The sequence below is a fragment of the Schistocerca serialis genome, chromosome 4 (assembly GCF_023864345.2).
Source record: "Schistocerca serialis cubense isolate TAMUIC-IGC-003099 chromosome 4, iqSchSeri2.2, whole genome shotgun sequence".
NCBI lineage: Eukaryota > Metazoa > Arthropoda > Insecta > Orthoptera > Acrididae > Schistocerca > Schistocerca serialis.
This window is the reverse complement of record NC_064641.1, coordinates 126633178-126655590: the sequence shown is the minus strand read 5'-3', so window position 1 is coordinate 126655590 and position 22413 is coordinate 126633178. Positions and strand designations below refer to the sequence as shown.

The following is a 22413-nucleotide window of genomic DNA, read 5'->3' as shown; positions in this document are numbered from 1 at the left end:
TACACGTGTGTTATAAATTACATTTCAAATTTGGATTGTAACTTTGAAATGAAAGTTATATCCTCTTTCTCGGTTGAATGATAAACTAGTATGGGGATTGTATCCAGGAACACAAGGATGATTGGAAGCAGCTCGAAATGCAGTAGGACAAGTGAACAGCACACAAATAAACGAAATCGTCATTCCTGAAATCTAATGCAGATAACTTAATAATATTTTCCTCGCAATTTCGGCATCCGGATGTCTCAAGTTCGAAAGCGAGAACAGACACGTAAAGACAGATGGATGTTTTTGAGCGCTGGAGTTGGGCGCGTGCTACGGCTCCTGGAGTCAGCAAAAGCTTCCAACAGGGAAGTTTCCTTAGGCCGCGGCAGACACTAGGACGGAATATCGTTAAGCAGAGTCCCCCTTAAACATCCCAACAACCACCACCACCTTAAGCAGAGGTCATGCCCGGACAATCTGTTACCTGATGAGGTGTTGAAACTTTCCCTTTCTATGTAAAGAATGACAGTGCTGGAAAAACGTTATTTGATTTTCAAACAGCTGAGCAAAACTGAACGTACTCGGACAGTTCTCTCTTTAGTTATTCTGATCATCACTAAACTGACACACAATATTTTTAGCGCAACGCAATATGACTTTCAATGATCCCTACAAAAGAATGGCCCTGACTAACAATAAACTATATCTTTCATGAATCACTTACCTCACAAAAATCTAGTTACTCGAACTACTACAATACAGCGAGCAATACAGCCAGCTAAATAAAAGATTCTAACTACTGAAGGCACTGACTACTGATAGGCATAGTTAGCAAATGAAAGATTTTGATAGGGAACAAACAATGCATTTACCTTAATACTGCTCAAAGGTCATAATATATACAGGGTGTTACAAAAAGGTACGGCCAAACTTTCAGGAAACATTCCTCACACGCAAATAAAGAAAAGATGTTATGTGGACATGTGTCCGGAAACGCTTAATTTCCATGTTAGTGCTCATTTTAGTTTGGTCAATATGTACTGTACTTCCTCCATTCACCGCCAGTTGGCCCAATTGAAGGAAGATAATGTTGACTTAGGTGCTTGTGTTGACATGCGACTCATTGCTCTACAGTACTAGCATCAAGCACATCAGTACGTAGCATCAACAGGTTAGTGTTCATCACGAACGTGGTTTTGCAGTCAGTGCAATGTTTACAAATGCAGAGTTGGCAGATGCCCATTTGATGTATGGATTAGCACGGGGCAATAGCCGTGGCGCAGTACGTTTCTATCGAGACAGATTTCCAGAACGAAGGTGTCCCGACAGGAAGACATCGAAGCAATTGATCGGCGTCTTAGGGAGCACGGAATATTCCAGCCTACGACTCGCGACTGGGGAAGACCTAGAACGACGAGGACACCTGCAATGGACGAGGCAGTTCTTAGTGCAGTTGACGATAACCCTAATGTCAGCGTCAGAGAAGTTGCTGCTGTACAATGTAACGTTGACCACGTCACTGTATGGAGAGTGCTACGCGAGAACCAGTTGTTTCCGTACCATGTACAGCGTGTGCAGGCACTATCAGCAGCTGATTGGCCTCCACGGGTACACTTCTGCGAATGGTTCATCCAACAATGTGTAAATCATCATTTCAGTGCAAATGTTCTCTTTACGGATGAGCCTTCATTCCAACGTGGACAAATTGTAAATTTTCACAGTCAACATGTGTGGGCTGACGAGAATCCGCACGCAATTGTGCAATCACGTCATCAACACAGAGTTTCTGTGAACGTTTGGGCAGGCATTGTTGGTGATGTCTTGATTGGACCCCGTGTTCTTCCACTTACGCTCAATGGAGCACGTTATCATGATTTCATACGAGATACTCTACCTGTGCTGCTAGAACATCTGCCTTTACAATTACGACACAACATGTGGTTCATGCACGATGGAGCTCCTGCACATTTCAGTCGAAGCATTCGTACGCTTCTCAACAACCGATTCGGTGACCGATGGATTGGTAGAGGCGGACCAATTCCATGGCCTCCGCGCTCTCCTGACCTCAACCCTCTTGACTTTCATTTGTGGGGGCATTTGAAAGCTCTTGTCTACGCAACCCCGGCACCAAATGTAGAGACTCTTCGTGTTCGTATTGTGGACGGCTGTGATACAAGACGCCATTCTCCAGGGCTGCATCAGCGCATCAGGGATTCAATGCGACGGAGGGTGGATGCATGTATCCTCGCTAACGGAGGACATTTTGTACATTTCCTGTAACAAAGTGTTTGAAGTCACGCTGGTACGTACTGTTGCTATGCGTTTGCATTCCATGATTAATGTGATTTGAAGAGAAGTAATAAAATGAGCTCTAACATGGAAAGTAAGCGTTTCCGGACACATGTCCACATAACATATTTTCTTTCTTTGTGTGTGAGGAATGTTTCATGAAAGTTTGGCCGTATCTTTTTGTAACACCCTGTATATCAGTTCATGACATCTAGTCTTACAAATCTCCTTTTTCTGACGGACACACGTCCATATCGTCTGCTCTCAAAACTCTGCCATCTCTCTCCCCACGTACACCACTGGTGGCGGCTCATCTCCAACTGCCCAACGCTACGCACTGTTCACATCCAACTACCCAGCACTAGACAAGCGAATATTCCAACAACGAGTTCAATCAGCCACAGACTGGACACAGCGCAGTCAGCGATTTTCATACAGAGCGCTACGTGGCGTTACCAACATAAAAACCTAAACAGCCTACTTTCAGTATACGATACTGAAACAAGTCAAAGGAAAAAAAAAGTATGCGGGCCACAGACACGATGCATTTACTTTTTACAAACTCGTCGTGACTCAGCTTATTTTGTACGAATCACACAGTGCAATTAAAGAACACTGTCATATGCAGACTGTATTAGTAACTCCAGCGCTTGCCATCATCAAATCTTGGTAAGCAAGCTGGTGTCGGCACCCAAGGCACATGAATGTTACAATACAACAGAATGTGAATGTGTTAACGCCTCTGACAAAAGCATCCTTATCTCCGTAAGTCGTGATCTTTACATACAGTTATGAAATAAAATCATCATAATTTCTGAACGGTTTGCGTCAGAAAGTTCAAACTGCACGGTTCGCCGCGGGGCATGATGGGAATTAGTACGCGCGGTATGGTTTGGTTTAGCGACGAAGCGTAGTTCCATTCGGATGGGTTCGTCAGAAAGCAAAATTGGCGCAGTTGGGGGACTGAGAATCCGCATTTTGCGCTCGAGAAGTCCCTTCACCCTCAACGGGTGACTGTGTGGTGTACGTTGTCCAGTCACAGAGCAACACGGAGTAGCAAGAGGGAGGTCGATCCCATGGAAGCAGGAGAGTGTCTCATGTCCTGGAGGAGCACTTTGGGGACCGCATTCTGGCTCTGGGGTACCCAGAGGCCACTGGTATGCGCCTCGATTGGCCACCATATTCTCCGGATTTGAACACGTGCGACCCCTTTGTTGCACTTTACTGAAGACAAGGTGTACAGTAAAAATCTCAAAACCATTGCTGAGCTGAAAACAGCCATTCAGGGGGTCATTGACAGCATCGATGTTCTGACACTTCAGCGGGTCATACAGAATTTCGCTATTCGCCTGCCCCACATCATCGCCAATAATAGCAGGGATATCGAACATGTCATAATGTAAATCCGAATATCTGTAGTGACGTTTAAATGCTGAATAAAGTGTGTGCACACCGTAATTTGTAACTAATTTATGTTTTTTTTCCATATAGTTCAATAATTGTCAGCCTGTATGAACATCAATGTGGACAAACGTAATATCGAAGTGTGTGTGTTTGTGTGTGCGCTTGTGCTTGTGCTCTCAAAGTTCTGAAAAGGGTTGAATTTTGCTTATTATTTCGCTGAACATAAACTTCCTGAGAACAACACAGGATATTCGATGTAAGTAACAAAAACTGAACTCATATCTTATCCCAGAAATTATTTTTGTTTTTAGCTCATCGTTACATCTGATTACAGTAAAACAGTCATTTTTCTAAGGTCGCATTTTGCTGTAAAGCACGTCACCTCAAGAAACTTTCATACAAACGAAAACAGTCGACCTCTTGTGGTCAGCGTAAGCTAATTGAAGTCATACAGGCGAACAGGTGTCTGATGATAAACCTGTTGTTCGAAACCGTCAACCGCGTCATTTCATTTTATTAAAGAGCATTATTTAAAGAGACTGTTTTCTGCAATTTACTTTTTGCGCGAATTTACCTGTGAGTTTACTTGGAGTTATGTAGTTCTCCTGTCTGCGCAGAAATGTACAGAATGATTTTCTTACTGTCCCTATGTAGGATCTGTGACTAGGAATGTCTGAAAGCCGATACAGTGAACCTAATGTGGATCGCCCTTTTATCTCAGTTAGTGCAAGTGTCTACATCACTTAAAATTTGTACGTAATTGCGATGTAATGTAACGTGTGTTTATACACTGAAGCGCCAAAGAAACTGGTATAGACATGCTTATTCAAATACAGTGATATGTAAACAGGCAGAATACGACGAAGTGGTCGGCAACGCCTATATAAGACGTCTGGCGCAGTTGTTAGATCGGTTACTGCTGCTACAATCGCAGGTTATCAACATTAAAGTGAGCTAGAACGTGGTGTTATAGTCGGCGCACGAGCGATGGGACACAGCATCTCCGACGTAGCCTTGACGTCAGAATTTTCCGGTATCACCATTGGACGAGTGTACTGTGAATACCAGGAATCCAGCAAAACATCAAATCTTCGACATCACTGCGGCCGGAAAAAGATCCTGCAGGAATGGGACCAACGACGGCTAAAGAGAATCGTTCAACTTGACAGAAGTGCAACTCTTCCGCAATTTGCTAGACATTTCATTGCTGGGCCATCAACAAGTGTCAGCGTGCGAACCATTCAACGGAACATCATCGATATGGGATTACGGAGCCAAGGGCCCACTCGTGGATCCTTGATGACTGCACTACACAAAGCCTTACACCTCGCCTGGGCCCGTCAACATCGACATTGGACTATTGATGTCTGGAAACATGTTGCCTGGTCGGACGAGTCTAGTTCAAAAATGGCTCTGAGCACTATGGGACTCAACATCTTAGGTCATAAGTCCCCTAGAAATTAGAACTACTTGAACCTAACGAACCTAAGGACATCACACACACCCATGCCCGAGGCAGGATTCGAACCTGCGACCGTAGCAGTCCCGCGGTTCCGGACTGCAGCGCCAGAACCGCACGGCCACCGCGCCCGGCACGAGTCTAGTTGAAATTGTGTCGGGCGGATGGACGTGTAAGGATATGGAGACAATCACATGAATCCATGGACCCTGCATGACAGCAGGAGACTGTTCAATTTAGTGAAGGCTCTGTTATAGAGTGGGACGTGTGCGGTTGGAGTGATATTGGACCCTGATACGTCTAGATACGACTCTGACAGGTGACACGTACGTAAGCATGCATCCATTCATGTCCATTGTACGTTCCAACGGACTTGGGCAATTCCAGCAGGATAACGCGACACCCCACACGTACAGAATTGCTACAGGGTGGCTCCAGGAGCACTCCTCTTAGTTTAAACACTTGCGCTGGTCACCAAACTCCCCAGACATGAACATTATTGAGCATATCAGGGACGCCTTGCAACGTGCTGTTCAGAAGAGATCTCCACCCCCTTATACTCTTACGAATTTATGGACAGCCCTGCAGGATTCGTGGTGTCAGTTCCGTCCAGCACTACTTCAGACATTAGTCGAGTCCATGTCACGTCATGTTTCGATACTTCTGCGTGCTCGCGAGGGCTCTACATGATATTATGCGGGTGTACCGGTTTCTTTGGCTCTTCAGTGTATATGGGATATTGTTGATGATACACATAATGTTTGGACCATATCTAGTGCACGAAATAAAAGTATAATTTTCGGTGAAGGCTTTGAAGTTAGTGTCGTTTAATAGGCCATGATCGCTGTAGGCGTGGGTTATTCTTATCAATGTACTAACTAGCTGCAGATCTGTTACTCGTGGGTGACAGAAAGGTTTGCGGAGTAATATTTGCGCGTTGATTACGTGCGCTGTTTACCGAATTTGACGTGGGCCTTCTACAGTTTTCACTGAAAACAGCTAAATACTTTAGATCAGCTGTTTACGTCGTCCTCCCAGTTTGCGTTGCGTGTTGGCGGAGGTGTTTCGGCGCCGAGAAGCAGTGTAAGCGTACGTAGACCTTTCCTATTTTAGCCACCGTGATACGTGTCTGTTCGATGGCTTTCGTGAGGTTTCACCGTGGAGGTCAGGCCAACTCTCCAATCACTGGTGAGGCCCCTTCGCTGTGAGTCGAGGCCGATAAGGGAGCTTGGAGGCTTCTTTGCAACAAGACTGGTCAACAAGTTGGTTCTATTTTCTGCATCTGGTTCCTAAATGGTCTGATTTTCTAATTTTGGAATGCTGAATTCAGAGGTGCGACCTGATTTCCTCTATCACATTACAGTTATGAAATACAAAACAATAGTAAAATGCTATCGGCCTTATTTCTAACATATGATGAACATTAATGAAAGCAAAGATACGACGCACAGAACCCGAAAATTATTCACTTACAAAAAAACATCGAAACAGTTATGATTCTATGGAAAAGGTCACATACTTTCAAAATAATAATAATAATAACAATCAGAAATTTTAATACAGAATTTTAACGTCAGTTTATTTGGATTAATGACATGAAGGTTCTTTTCTCCTAAGGAGTCTCTCCGCTATATCTAAATAAAAGCCAACAGTAATTGTTCATGATTGGAGAGTTCCAGAATCTTTGACGGTTAAACTCTCTTGCTTGAAGCGTTCACCTTGTTCATCGCTATCAAAACGGAAGTTTTGTGTGAAAAATATCAAGCTGCGAATGTAAAAGGCGTATTTTAATGACATTCTACACACCATTTTTGTTGTAGTTGTCCAACAATTTAGTCACTGTGGAAACATAGTTCCCTTATCTTCTGTTGCACAAAAAGGTGTGACACTGACGTTGAACGAAATCTGAGCGTGTAACTGGATATTCGCAAGTTTAGCATCAGAGTTCTCATTTACACTTGATCCACTGAACTCAAGAAAAACTGCTTCGAAATGACTGAAATATGCACCCTATTTATCAAGAGAATTTGAAAAATTCTTCAACAGTCCTAACAATACGAAGTGGAGCCAGTGTGACGTTATTCGGCAAGACTAACGATTTGTTCTTAACATTTTCCTTTCTCTGAACGAAAATTTTTCTCGTAGGCCATTCCTTGACATTGTAGTGATTTTTGACGTGTTGCCAGTCCCATAAAAAAATGACAAAATTAACTGTAAATGTGAAAAAATGGTACGTAGTATCTAATATTCTCGTCATTTTTTTGTGTTGTATTTCGTTCCTTAATTGCTTCAAAATTCGTGGAGGTATATTCCGTCCAACGCAACTAATTGAAGGCAGTTTGTTTGTTGCCATACGTGTTTCGCTTCTTTTATTTGTGAAGCATCATCAATGGCCTGTAATATATGTTCCTTTTTATACATATAACAAATGTTTAGTTTGGTAGTTACAATATGTTACCATGTTACATTTCGTCACGTTTTTCTTTTGTTTTTTAGGTTAGAATCGGGAGAAAACTAAGAGAAAAACATGACAAAATGTAACATAGTAACAACTGTAATTACCACATTACACATTTATTATATATGTAAAAAGAAACATGTATCACAGGCCACTGAAGCTTCACAAATAAAAGAAGCGAAACGCATATGGCAATAAACAAACTGCTTCAATTAGTTGCGTAGACGGAACATACCTCCACAAATATATAATATTCCTTTGCCTGTGTGGGTCCATAGGCGTCGCAAATATATTGAGCAAATTCATTACCTGGCATAGGCTGTTTTTGTTTTTGAAATAAACACTCTGTTTCAAGCTTTTGTGGTCTTAGCTAATTTTACACCTCGCGTTACTTTCAAGCTACCTCCATCGCAGTGGAAAACTGTAGTCTCACATCTTATCTTTCATACAATAGTGTGGAGGAAGAATCATGGTTTCTCTAATAATGGTTCCTTACGAACGTAGAGGTAATGGACACAACCTGCATATACATCACTAGTTAGCAGAAGTCACATAAAAAACATAAAAATATGTGTTATGTTTGGTATTATTATCAGATGGCGTTATAATTTACTTTCACAGATGTAAATTCCTTACGTAAAATGATAAAAACCAACCCTTATGCAGTTCTCTCTCGCTGTGCCAGTCTAAACCACATTAAAATACGTTAGTTCACATTTCAAATAAAACACGGCAGACGATGCCGATGCCATTAGAATAACAGAGCAAAGGCATGAAGTAAGGGGTTTATTCAAAAATACAAATAGCCTCTGCAGAACAAAGACTTCCCTTAATAACGTCAAATATTTCGAAAACCTTAATTGATACCACATTTCTAAGGGTACATTTTTATTCTGATCCCAAAACTAACACCGAGCGAGGTGGCGCAGTGGTTAGCACACTGGACTCGCATTCGGGAGGACGACGGTTCAATCCCGTCTCCGGCCATCCTGATTTAGGTTTTCCGTGATTTCCCTAAATCGCTTCAGGCAAATGCCGGGATGGTTCCTTTGAAAGGGCACGGCCGATTTCCTTCCCCATCCTTCCCTCACCCGAGCTTGCGCTCCGTCTCTAATGACCTCGTTGTCGACGGGACGTTAAACACTAATATCCTCCTCCTCCCAAAACTAAATAGCACTTGATATACCAACATGCCAGAAGTAGACTTGTTGACCATTGTAATTAGCTACAAATCAGACACAGAACAATTTGGAGTTAAGTGAAGAACGATATTCATCACGTTGGATGTTATTTACCTTTTCTTTTACATTCGTCAGTCAGCTCACTCATTCTTTTACATTTCTCCGCGCACGAAAAAAATGTGCCCTCTGAACCATACGCAGCTATCTTTCTGAGACGCTCCATCAGAACACTTCATCATTTTGTCTTCCCAATTACGTAGACACTGAGATGGCACGGTTATGTCGAATGGCAAATCAACAAAGAAATCGTAGCCAATGTGGAGTAAGGAAGGTTAGGACATTCTGAACAACAAGCTTTTTACATCAGTGCCAACGACCTTACCGCAGTGGCAACACCAGTTCCTGTCAGGTCACTGAAGTTAAGCGCTGTCGGGTTTGGCTAGCACTTGTATGGGTCACTGTCCGGGTCTGCCCAGTGTTGTTGGCAGTTGGGGTGCACTCAGCCCTTGTGAGGCCCATTGAGGAGCTACTTGACTGACAAGTAGCGGCACCGGTCACGAAAAGTGACAACGGCCGGGAGAACAGTGTGCTGACCACGTGCCACCCCCATATCCGCTTCCAGTGACACCTAAGGTCTGAGGATGACACGGCGGCCGGTCGGTGCCGTTGGGCCTTCAAGGCCTGTTTGGACAGATTTTAGTTTTCTTTTGTTTACATAATTCTTTCACCAGCTCTATAGCGTATACAGGGTGTTACAAAAAGGTACAGCCAAACTTTCAGGAAACATTCCTCACACACGAATAAAGAAAATACACTCCTGGAAATGGAAAAAAGAACACATTGACACCGGTGTGTCAGACCCACCATACTTGCTCCGGACACTGCGAGAGGGCTGTACAAGCAATGATCACACGCACGGCACAGCGGACACACCAGGAACCGTGGTGTTGGCCGTCGAATGGCGCTAGCTGCGCAGCATTTGTGCACCGCCGCCGTCAGTGTCAGCCAGTTTGCCGTGGCATACGGAGCTCCATCGCAGTCTTTAACACTGGTAGCATGCCGCGACAGCGTGGACGTGAACCGTGTGTGCAGTTGACGGGCTTTGAGCGAGGGCGCATAGTGGGCATGCGGGAGGCCGGGTGGACGTACCACCGAATTGCTCAACACGTGGGGCGTGAGGTCTCCACAGTACATCGATGTTGTCGCCAGTGGTCGGCGGAAGGTGCACGTGCCCGTCGACCTGGGACCGGACCGCAGCGACGCACGGATGCACGCCAAGACCGTAGGATCCTACGCAGTGCCGTAGGGGACCGCACCGCCACTTCCCAGCAAATTAGGGACACTGTTGCTCCTGGGGTATCGGCGAGGACCATTCGCAACCGTCTCCATGAAGCTGGGCTACGGTCCCGCACACCGTTAGGCCGTCTTCCGCTCACGCCCCAACATCGTGCAGCCCGCCTCCAGTGGTGTCGCGACAGGCGTGAATGGAGGGACGAAGGAGACGTGTCGTCTTCAGCGATGAGAGTCGCTTCTGCCTTGGTGCCAATGATGGTCGTATGCGTGTTTGGCGCCGTGCAGGTGAGCGCCACAATCAGGACTGCATACGACCGAGGCACACAGGGCCAACACCCGGCATCATGGTGTGGGGAGCGATCTCCTACACTGGCCGTACACAACTGGTGATCGTCGAGGGGACACTGAATAGTGCACGGTACATCCAAACCGTCATCGAACCCATCGTTCTACGATTCCTAGACCGGCAAGGGATCTTGCTGTTCCAACAGGACAATGCACGTCCGCATGTATCCCGTGCCACCCAACGTGCTCTAGAAGGTGTAAGTCAACTACCCTGGCCAGCAAGATCTCCGGATCTGTCCCCCATTGAGCATGTTTGGGACTGGATGAAGCGTCGTCTCACGCGGTCTGCACGTCCAGCACGAACGCTGGTCCAACTGAGGCGCCAGGTGGAAATGGCATGGCAAGCCGTTCCACAGGACTACATCCAGCATCTCTACGATCGTCTCCATGGGAGAATAGCAGCCTGCATTGCTGCGAAAGGTGGATATACACTGTACTAGTGCCGACATTGTGCATGCTCTGTTGCCTGTGTCTATGTGCCTGTGGTTCTGTCAGTGTGATCATGTGATGTATCTGACCCCAGGAATGTGTCAATAAAGTTTCCCCCTCCTGGGACAATGAATTCACGGTGTTCTTATTTCAATTTCCAGGAGTGTATGTTATGTGGACATGTGTCCGGTAAACGCTTAATTTCCATGTTAGAGCTCATTTTAGTTTCGTCAGTATGTACTGTACTCCCTCGATTATCATGATTTCATACGGGATACTCTACCTGTGGTGCTAGAACATGCGCCTTTACAAGTACGACACAACATGTGGTTCACGCACGATGGAGTTCCTGCACATTTCAGTCGAAGTGCTCGTACGCTTCTCAACAACAGATTCGGTGACCGATGGATTGGTAGAGGCGGACCAATTCCGTGGCCTCCACGCTCTCCTGACCTCAACCCTCTTGACTTTCATTTATGGGGGCATTTGAAAGCTCTTGTCTACGCAACCCCGGTACCAAATGTAGAGACTCTTCGTGCTCGTATTGTGGACGGCTGTGATACAATGCGCCATTCTCCAGGGCTACATCAGCGCATCAGGGATTCCATGCGACGGAGGGTGGATGCATGTATCCTCGCTAACGGAGGACATTTTGAACATTTCCTGTAACAAAGTGTTTGAAGTAACGCTTGTACGTTCTGTTGCTGTGTGTTTGCATTCCATGATTAATGTGATTTGAAGAGAAGTAATAAAATGAGCTCTAACATGGAAAGTAAGCGTTTCCGGACACATGTCCACATAACATTTTCTTTCTTTGTGTGTGAGGAATGTTTCCCGAAAGTTTGGCCGTAACTTTTTGTAACACCCTGTATGGTATATGAAACAGCCGATAAATTCACAACATCTCATGCAATTGCTCTTACACAAATTATCACAACTTTATACTGCTGACTGGGTTATAATGTCCAACAATGCTCGAAAATGACAACATGACGAAACTGCAGTCGCAAAAAATAATGTTGTAATTAAAATTTTCACGAAGGCTCTAGATCAGGGCTTCCCAACGTGTGGTCCGCGGACTCCTTAGGGGTCCGCCGGCTCTTTCTAGGAGGTCCGCAGCCACCTTTCACCAAATTGTGTAAAATAATGAGTAAAATTATTGAATAAAAATGTGAAAATCAAATCATCACAATTTTCTTTTTCGCGTGTAAAACGTGTGTACTTTTACTTCAGGTCGTATTCCCAAGCAGCGTTTGCGGTTCCTATGTGACAACGCATACACAGTTTAGTGTCGGAGAATGCGGCTTCTCTGATCGACTGCTCCGCAACAATACGGGGGTCGTTTGTGCGCCGGCTCACGGCGCTAGATGCGCTGAAACCCTTTACGCATGCGCGGAGCGAGCTTTGTCGACCGATCACAGCGCTCGCTGGCACGAATGCGGCCCCAGGCATCATTAAATGTTAAACTTGCTTTGTCAGTGCACTACCTATTTCATAAGTCGATTTTTGACCAGTTTATTACTTCTAACATGGATCCGTGGCTGAAGTCAGGATCATTGAAGAAGGATGCGGTTTCTCCATCGCCTTCACTACAAGGGCAATTTCCAGTTGAAATGAATGAGGAGGGAGGACGACCAAAGGAAGAACAATCACAAGAAGCTCCAAAGACTATTGATACTTCGGGATGGGGGGGGGGGGGGGGGTCATTGGGAACATGGCACTGGCTTTAAGAATCTTTCAGTTCCCATGGGTTCTCTTGATTAACTAGGGGTCCGCCAAGGATTTTCGAATGTAGAAGGGGTCCGCCAAGGATTTTCGACTGTAGAAGGGGTCCGCCAGCTGAAAAGGTTCGGAAGCCCTGCTCTAGATCCACTTATCATCAAACTTCTAGATGTGGAAACAACAGAAAGAAACAGAACTCCCTGTCCCCCCCCCCCCCCCCCCTCATTTATAAGTTTTCACATCCATATTCTACAGACCAGTCTTCACAATCGTAGTACTGACTGAAATAATGGCAGTGGCGAGTGCACTTCATGGTTCTGTTGTTGTCGTGGTCTTCAGTCTCAAGACTGGTTGATGCAGCTCTCCATGTTACTCTGCCCTGTGCGAACCTCTTCATCTCCCAATAACTACATCTGCCAACGTCCATTTGAACCTGCTTCCTCAATTACCAAACTGACAATTCCGCCATGCCTCTGTATGTCTCTTATCAACCGATTTCGCCAGACACTATCAACTGCCGACCTATAGCCAGTATTCAGTGTTGTGACTGTTGGTTTATTCCGTTACCCATGCCTCAGTCCAAGCCTTTAAACTCGACGCCACTTAGGGGGCTAGCTGTGATTAATGGTTGCACCCACTGTAATGGTGTGTCCTTGTAATTGGGAATGGACATGAGAGAAGGGAAGAGATTAACTCCATTGCCAACACATGCCCTCCTCCTCTACAGATGTATCAGTCTGGCCGTCGAGCTTAGCTGGTTGACTGCCATTGTCTGCTGAGTGCCCATCTATAGACGTCGAAAATTATTTGCGCAAAATAATAAATTTTTCGATATAAACTTCCTAAAGATAAGAGAACAATTCATATTTCGAGACGCCCAAGAGCTGCTGATGAAGTAAATCTTTATAAGTTAGTGGTTTTGATAACCTGATCATCATCAGGTAGCCTATCATAAAATTATTTACAGCATCCTGTATGGCACTATTCTAAGTGTTGTTTGATATTATATAAAATCATCCTGCGTCCTTGCTGTCAACAGTAAAATGCATTATACGGTCTAAAATTAAACACATTTATATTCAGGGTGGGCAAAATAACATTGGCAGTGGAAAAAATACATAAATAAATATTCGTGCCCCTTAAAGTAGGCAACACACATTACATCATCCACATTAAAAAAAAAAAAAAAAAAAAAGGTTCAAATGGCTCTGAGCACTATGGGACTTAACATCTATGGTCATCAGTCCCCTAGAACTTAGAACTACTTAAACCTAACTAACCTAAGGACAGCACGCAACACCCAGTCATTACGAGGCAGAGAAAATCCCTGACCCCGCCGGGAATCGAACCCGGGGACCCGGGCGTGAGAAACGAGAACGCTACCGCACGACCACGAGCTGTGGACCATCCACATCTAACTGCACATTATGTAAGTTGGGTTACCTATCTTAAGGCGCATAACTAATTACGTCACTAGAACTGAGTAATGCTAACTGCAACGACTGTGTTACACTTCTAAACAGTGAATTTTGTGAGTATGTGCTCCAAGCGTTTTAACTGAGTCCTTTATGTTTCGACAAAAGATCTCGTTACATTCCAATGGTCTACGTGGCTGAAATGCCAATAAATTACTACAGCGATTGTTTGATACATTAGTTGTAAATAGTCCAGCACAAAATTTAAGTTGCTGATTATCAAGATATGTTTGGACTTTACCAGTTAAACTTGGATCTCAATGTGTGATTGTCTCCCCAACCTGCCACGCTGTACGAGCAAATCTTTGCTTGGCGGTGGAGAAGCAACACGACAGCCGCGGGGAAACCAGGTACATGAGGTTTAGGCATGCTGTCGTAAAATATTCAGCCCTCGTCCCTGTGTTTATGTGACTTGCGCTGTATGAACTGAGTAGTACCAGCATATGCATCTGTATTATAACACCGAGCATCTGATAACGTGTAGTGTAAACGAATTTAGTACTTAGTTTGACAATATCTTTCAAAATTGCAACCCCAATAAATTGTCGAGAGACTTCTACATCTATACTCTGCAAGCCTCCTTACGGTCTGTGGCTAATGGCACTTCGTGACCCACGGTCATTTCCAACCTTTCATGTTCCAGTTTCGAATGGTTCGTGGCAAGAACGATTGTTGGCAAGGCTTCGTGTGGGCTCGAACCTCTCTAATGTTGCGTTCGTGGTCTCTATGGTCTTTCTCCAGACGTACGTAGGAGGAAGCAATATGCTGATTGAGCCGTGCGTCGCTCGTGTTCGTGCCATCTATTACTTAACACCCTGTTTTGAGCGTTATGCCACCTCGTTATGTTAATTTCTATTACTGGTGTCACTGACTTGCTGGCTTGCCTGGCTGTGAGCGGCAGCAGCAGCACTTATCGATATAAGCCCTGCCGTATTATCTTTGCTGGACTGCTATTACTTCCCGGTCGTCGTGTGTAGACGAGTCAGTTGGAACGTGCCAGCCGGAGTTCGGACTTGGCAGTGTTTGAGTAGTCACGCTGCACAAGTTCAGTCGGGGCGCGCCGGTAGCGAGGTCCGGACTGCCTTGACTCGCCCGACGGTTGCCGACAGACATGATTGGAGTGGGGACGACTTTGGTTGGTCGTCGGTTGGTCGTCTTGCCGGACGACGTGTATTTCGCCGGCGATCGCTTATGGGTTGTCTGTGTGTGCCGACTCATGATTCGTCCATGTTATTGTACAGTCACTGCCGTTGGCATTGTCTAGTTCTTCGTGCAAGTGTTCGTGAAACTGTGTGTAGTTTGTGTGATTTTGACTCACAAGTTATTTTAAATGCTGTCGGCGTACTGCCTCTGAGGAGTCGGTCGGCTGGCGTGGAGCAGTGAGAAATTCTCGGCGGGGCGTAGTTTGGCCGGGGCCTGCTGGCGGTCTCTACGCGGTGTCGGAGAGTGTGGCACTGTTTCAATTGCTATGAGGTCCGTGGCTCACCGACCCTGGACACGAAAGTTGAGTTTTGATTTAACCTATCAACAAGTCAAGACTGTACACAATGTGTCGTTTGGAGTTCGTTATCGGCTGTTGGAATATTCCCGCGAGCAACAACGTGGTTTTCAACTTGGAAAAACCGAGCGAGGTGGCGCAGTGGTTAGCACACTGGACTCGCATTCGGGAGGACGACGGTTCAATCCCGCGTCCGGCCATCCTGATTTAGGTTTTCCGTGATTTCCCTAAACCGCTCCAGCAAATGCCGGCATGGTTCCTTTGAAAGGGCACGGCCGGCTTCCATCCCCGCCCTTCCCTAATCCAATGAGACCGATGACCTCGCAATTTGGTCTTTTCCCCCTAATAACCCAGCCCAACCAAGTTGGAAAATTCTAGCCACCCTCTGGTGGAGTTTCACTGTATTTGGTTATTTGAATTGAAGTGCACCAGCGGAATCTTCTGCCTTGTGGCCGTTAACATTCCGGTTACCTACCTTGGGCGTTGACGTAAATTTCAGGCAGTGTAGTTTCCTCATCGTGTTGTTGCTGCCCAGCACGGTGTGTAGTTTGACAGCTCCGTGTATGGTTGGTTGTGGGCGCCAATATCTTCTACGTTGGTCCGTTGAACTCTCTGTTGTGGCCTGATCGGGTGAAGTGGAAGTTATCTTGTCGGTCGGGCCGCTGACTGTCGGTCGGTTGGGTTGTCGTCAGATCGTGAATGGTTGGCCCGACTGCCTGTCTCACCTAAGCGAGCGTTAGTGTTTGAATTACAGGCCGACCCTGGAACGTCTGGGCGCCCTTGTGGGTACTGCCTTTTTTTAAATTTGTTCTTGTTTTTGGTACTTGTATGGCCTATAGCCGGTTTTGTGTTTTAAATTAGAGTTGTTTTACCCTTAAGGCCTACAGCCTAGTTTAAAGTACTGTTTCACATAAGCTCTTTGGCATTTAAAATTTTTTTGAATTTTTTAAGTCTTCGGCCTTCAGCCGATTTGAATTTAACTTGGTTAGTTTAACCTATTGAATTTTTAGGTTTTCGGCCTTCAGCCGGTTTGAGTTTTAGATATTTGTTCTTAAGGCCTTCAGCCTAAATTAAAGAACTGTTTCACGTAAGGACTTTGGTATTTAAAAAAAATTAATGTTTTGGAGTTTTGAGTGTTCGGCCTTCTGCCGATTTGAATTTAACTTGTTTACTTCAGCCTAACTAAAGAACTGTTTTAGGACAAGGCTTGCCTTTTAAATTTCTGATTATGCTTGCGCTTTAAATTATTAGCCTCCAGCCGTTTTTTAATTAAATTTAATTTTTAATTAAGTCCCAAAGATTAAAACTATGGGTTTAAAATTTTTTTTGGGTTCTTGTAATGTTTAATCAAATAATAAAGTTGTATGTTCGAGTATAACTGACAGCCCCTTATTTTGACCCCTTTCCACAATTTATTCTATCTGTCCTATCCTGCGGGTTAAGCAGGGCGTTTCACTGGTGGACGCTTCTAGGAACGTACGTTCTCCGAACGTTAACAGTAAACCGCACTGTGTGATCCAGAGCGCCTCTCTTGCGGCGTCTGCCACTTGAATTGGCTGCCGAGGAAAACAAGGCTGGTGCCATAAGCCGATTTCCCAGAAACTTCGCTCAGTGGAAGAGGGATCAAAATAAGCGGACACGTGTCTCGGCTTAACCATAGACAATCGACAATTTCTGAGAAAATGATGGTCAAAGTTTTCGACGTACTTTACGTGCCTTTTAGCGAGTAAGTAGTTTGACCGAAGAGGTGGCACAGTGGATTGTTTCGCAGTTTAACATTTTAGCGCCCCGTATTCGAATTGCGGTTAATTTTGTGTTTAGTTTTGTTTTTCATGTATCTACCCATGTCCATAGAAGATTTCTAAGCAAATGGTTTTCAATGTATATTGAAATAATGTTGTCCTTTCTCGTATTCGTATGTATGGTGAACGAATTAAAAGACCACAATAAATGAAAGGAAAAATTATTTTAAATTGTTTTCGGTGAAATTCCTATGGTGTATCGTGATTCATAGTCAACTGCAAGCGCTAGAATGTCAATCCTAAGGGCCCGGGTTCGATTCCCGGCTGGGTCGGAGATTTTCTCCGCTCAGGGACTGGGTGTTGTGTTGTCCTAATCATCATCATTTCATCCCCATCGACGCGCAAGTCGCTGGAGTGACGTCAAATCGAAAGACTTGCACCCGACGATCTACCCGACGGGAGGCCCTAGTCATTCGACCCTGATCCTGATCAAATCTTCCTGAAGACTACACATGAGAATAGAATATAAGAACTGAGAAGAATGAAATACGAGAATACGAGAATTTAAAATGATTGTAATCCCTGAAAATACCGTAACACATATGTTATACACTGAAGCGCCAAAGAAACTTGTATAGGCATACGTATTCAAATGCAGAGATATGTAAACAGCAGAACGCGGCACTGCGGTCGGCAACGCCTATTTGACATAACAAGTGTCTGGCGCAGTTGTTACGTCGGTTACGGCTGCAACAATCGCAGGTTATCTTTTTAAGTTTGAACGTGGTATTACAGTCGGTGCACGAGCGGTGGGACACAGCATCTCCGTGGTAGCGATGAAGTGGAGATTTTCCTGTACGAGCATTTCACGAGTGTACGGTGAATATAAGGAATCCGGTAAAACATCAAAAAAGATCTTACAAGAAAGGGACCAACGACGACTGAAGAGAATCGTTCAACATGACAGAAGTTCAACCCTTCGGCAAATTGCTGCTGATTTCAATGCTGCGTCATCAACAAGTGTCAGCGTGCGAAACATTCAACGAACCATAATGGATATGGGCTTCCGGAGCCGAAGGCCCACACGTGTACCCTTGATGACACGACACGAAGCTGTACGCCTGCCCTTGGCTCATCAACACCGACGTTGGACTGTCGATGACTGGATACATGTTGCCTGGTCGGACGAGTCTCGTTTTAAAGTTTATCGAGCGGATGGACGTGTACGGGTATGGAGACAACCTCATGAATCCATGGAGACTGTTTAAGCTAGTGGAGGCTCTGTAATGGTGTGGGCCCTGCGCAGTAGGAGTGATATGGTACCCCTGACAAGTCTACATACGACTCTGACGGGTGACACGTACGTAAGCATCCTGTCTGATTGTCTGCATCCATTGACGTCCGTTGTACATTTCGAGGGAATTTGGAATTCCAACAGGACGATACGACACCCCACACCTCCACAATTGCTACAGAATGGTTCTAGGAACACTCTTCTGAGTTTAAACACATCCTCTCCGCCAAACTCCCGAGACATGAACATTATTGAGCATATCTGAGATGCCTTGCAACGTGCTGTTCAAAAGAGATCTCCACCCCCTCGTACTTTCACAGATTTATGGACAGCCCTACAGGATTTATTGTATCAGTTCCCTACAGCACTTCTTCAGACATTAGTCGAGTCCATGCCACGTCGTGTTGCAGCACTTCTGCGTGCTCGCGAGGGCCCTACGCGATATTAAGCAGGTATACCAGTTTTTTTATTATTTTTTATTTTTATCCGTATTTTGCAGCTTCAAACGTGACTATACTCAATTCACTCGAAGTATGAATTAAAAATCGCCTTCAGTAGCAATTTTTCTTGTTTTATTCAGTACACCACGCTTTTCGGACCCTGTGGGTCCATCTTCAGGTGTAATTCGTCTTAATACATGATTTATTTGTTTTCTTGAATGAGATGAAATGCATATTCCTGTCACGAAAAGGTTTGATGTTAGGTTACGAACTTCGTAAGTCAGATGCGGAAATATATGTGTGTGTAATTTTTTTTTTGGCTCTTCTGTATATAATAAATGTATGTCACTTATAGTGAATCACAGTTGCAATTTTTACAGTTAACATAAAGCCTTCATATCCCCTACGTTGATAAGAGACATTCGTGTAGTAATCTTCCAAGGTCATAGGTAGATAAATGAAAGTCAGATAATAAAAACAATAATCGAGTATCGAACACGGGACTCGTTATTAAGAGGCCGCTACGCCTGCCACTGCGCCACCAGTTGGCCTGAACGTAAGAACGCGATGAAAGGCATCTATGTTACTTCGGCAATTTTGACGGTCGTTTTCTCAGAAACGGTCGGGTATCTACGGATAAGCCGTGAACGTGTTCGCTTATTTTGCTTCCTCTTCTACTCAGCAAAGTTTCTGGAAAATCGGGGTATGGTACTTGTCACATTCTCCTCCTGAGCACCACCGTGACGCTCTCACGTTTACTAAATGAACCTGTAACGAAACGTGCTGCTCTTATTTGGACCTTCTCTAATCTCTCTATCAATTCTATCTGGTGTGGAAACCAGACTGACGAGCCATCTTCAAGTACTGGTTGAACAAGGGTTTTGTATGCACTCCCGTTTCCTGGTGGACTACACTTTCTCAGGATTGTTCCACTGAGTATGAGTCTGTTATCCGCCACAGTTGCGGTTAGTTTCATGTGTTCGTTCCACTTTAAATCGCTCCGGACGCACATTCCACGAAATTTCGTGGACGTGACTGCTTCCAATGATTGTTCTGCAATCGTGTAATCATATAGTAAGGGGTCTTTGTGCCTATTTATGCGCAACGTCATTTTGTTGATGTTGAGGATCTATTGCCAGTCCTTGCACCAAGCCAAGTGACGATCCTCTCTCGGCCTTCCCGCGTTTCGAGTCCATTTTTTAGCTTCTCTGCATACAACAGCATCATCCGTTAAAATCCTCATGGAACTCCCACATTATCCACTAGGTCATTTGTACACGCTAAAACAAAACAATGACGCACCAAGAAGGAATGATCCGTTTGGGACGAAAATCCGTGGATATGATGTATATGAACAGACAAACAAATGGCTAAGATATCAGAAAAATTGGAAGAATTGTTCAAGAGAAAGAGATTCACAAATTGAGAAAGACAATCATGCGTTGGTCCACCTCTGGCCTCAGTTATTCGGCTTGGCATTGATTGATGGAGTGGTTGGACGTCGTCCTGCAGGATATCGTGCCAACTGGCGGGTTAGATCGTCAAAAGTCTCGAGATGGTTCGAGAGCACTGCCCATAATGCTGCAAACGTTCTCAAGTGGGGAGAGATACAGCGACCTTGCTGGTCAAGGTGGGTTCTGGCTAGCACGAGGACAAGCAATAGAAACTCTCGTCGTGTGTGGACGAGCATTATCTTGCTGAAATGCAAACCCAGTATGCTTTATCACGAAGGGTAACAAAACGGGGCGTGGAATACTGTCGACGAAACTCTGTACTGTAAAGGTGCCACAGATGACGACCAGAGGAGTCTTGCTAATGAAATAAAGTGACATCCCAGACCACTACGCCTGGTTGTCGAACCGTATGGGTGGCGACAGTCAGGTTGATATCCCATCACTGTCTGGGGAGTGTCCAGACATGCCTTCGCTAGCCATCGGGGCTCAGTTCGAAGCGGCACTCATCAGTAAAGACAGTTGTACTCCATTCAAGGAGATTTCAAGTTGAAGACATGTCTGAAGACGCCCCAGACAGTGGTAGGATACCAACCCGACTGTCGCCGGCCATTCGGCCAGACAACCAGGAGTGATGGTCTGGTGTGGCATTTTTTTCCATAGCAGGACCCCTTTGGTTGTCATCCGCGTCACGCTTACATCAGAGCGGTACCTAGACAGTATTGTACACCCCGTTTCGTTACCCTTCAGGACAAGCCATCCTGCGTTTACATTTCAGCAAAATAATGCCTATCACACTCGGCGTGAGTTTCTACTAATTGTGCTTGCCAAAACCCAAGTTGACCAACGTGGTCATTGAATCTCTTCCCAAATGAGAACGTTTGGAGCATCATCGGTAGGGCTGTCCAACCATCTCGGGACTTTTGGCGATTAAACACGCCAATTGGACAGAATTTGTCACGGGATCCCTTGGAAGGACACCCAACGATTCTGTCATCGATGCCAAGCTGAATAATTGCCTGCATAAGGGCCAGAGGTGGACCCATGCGTACTTAACTCGCTCAGTTTGTGTGGCACCTTTTCTTGAATAAATCATCCAATTTTGCGGAAAGTCTTCGGATATTTCAGCCAAGTAAAATCATATCTATCATATCAAGATGTAGCAGTAACCAAGTTTTTAAGTCCACAACTTCATTTGTTTTTGAGTTTTGAATTTTTAATATGAGTTTTAATGTTATTGTTGCAGAACAACTTACCTGATTCAATACTGCTTAGGTACATTCTCAAGACATAGTTCAACAGTTCTGTCCATTCATTTTACGAAACATATTATTAATTTACTTTCAGTGTTTTTTCAAGGTTCAACCAACAATTTTCTTTAATTGTCGGTACATAAATATGATACCAAAATAAACTACATTTTCGATAATGTTAATACCGTATGCAGATACCTCTAGACTAGTTCCTGCAAAAATATTATTGAGATTGGTAAATATTTAGGATAAAAAAGTCAACCTTGAATTTATAAAAGCAAACTTACAAGAAAATAGATTTTAAAATTTCATTACAAACTCAATTCTAGTACAAGGCACACACAGTAAAATCCGTCAGCACCACCAATTTTCCCTTCCCGCTACGGTAAGGCTACTATTTTTTGTAATCTCAAGCCCAGGGTTGCCTTCTTCTTGAAGTTTTCCTTCTCCAGCCAGCATCTCATGAACTGCATCGTTGACCTCTGCATAAGCAGATCTTCTTCTGGAAGGATGATAGAGGAGTTCTGGGACTCCTGCTTTCTTCACTCTTCATACTGACCTGAGAAACAGCTTCTACGAGATCCGAAAGTATCTACTTTTAGACATGAGAATTGTTTGAAATACTTTGACGTTCATTTTCATTTTGCGTCTCGCCGCCAGTGCCTCTCAAGTCTCTGAGAGACACGTATTACTCG

General features: G+C 44.7%; 1 protein-coding gene and 1 pseudogene across 1 annotated transcript in view; both read left to right on the top strand.

Annotated features, from left to right (window-relative positions):
* Positions 1-22413, top strand: part of LOC126473593 (uncharacterized) — a 608171-nt gene that overhangs the window by 334099 nt on the left and 251659 nt on the right. The gene's annotated exons all lie outside the window — the stretch shown is intronic.
* LOC126476977 (5S ribosomal RNA) lies at positions 9145-9263 on the top strand (annotated as a pseudogene).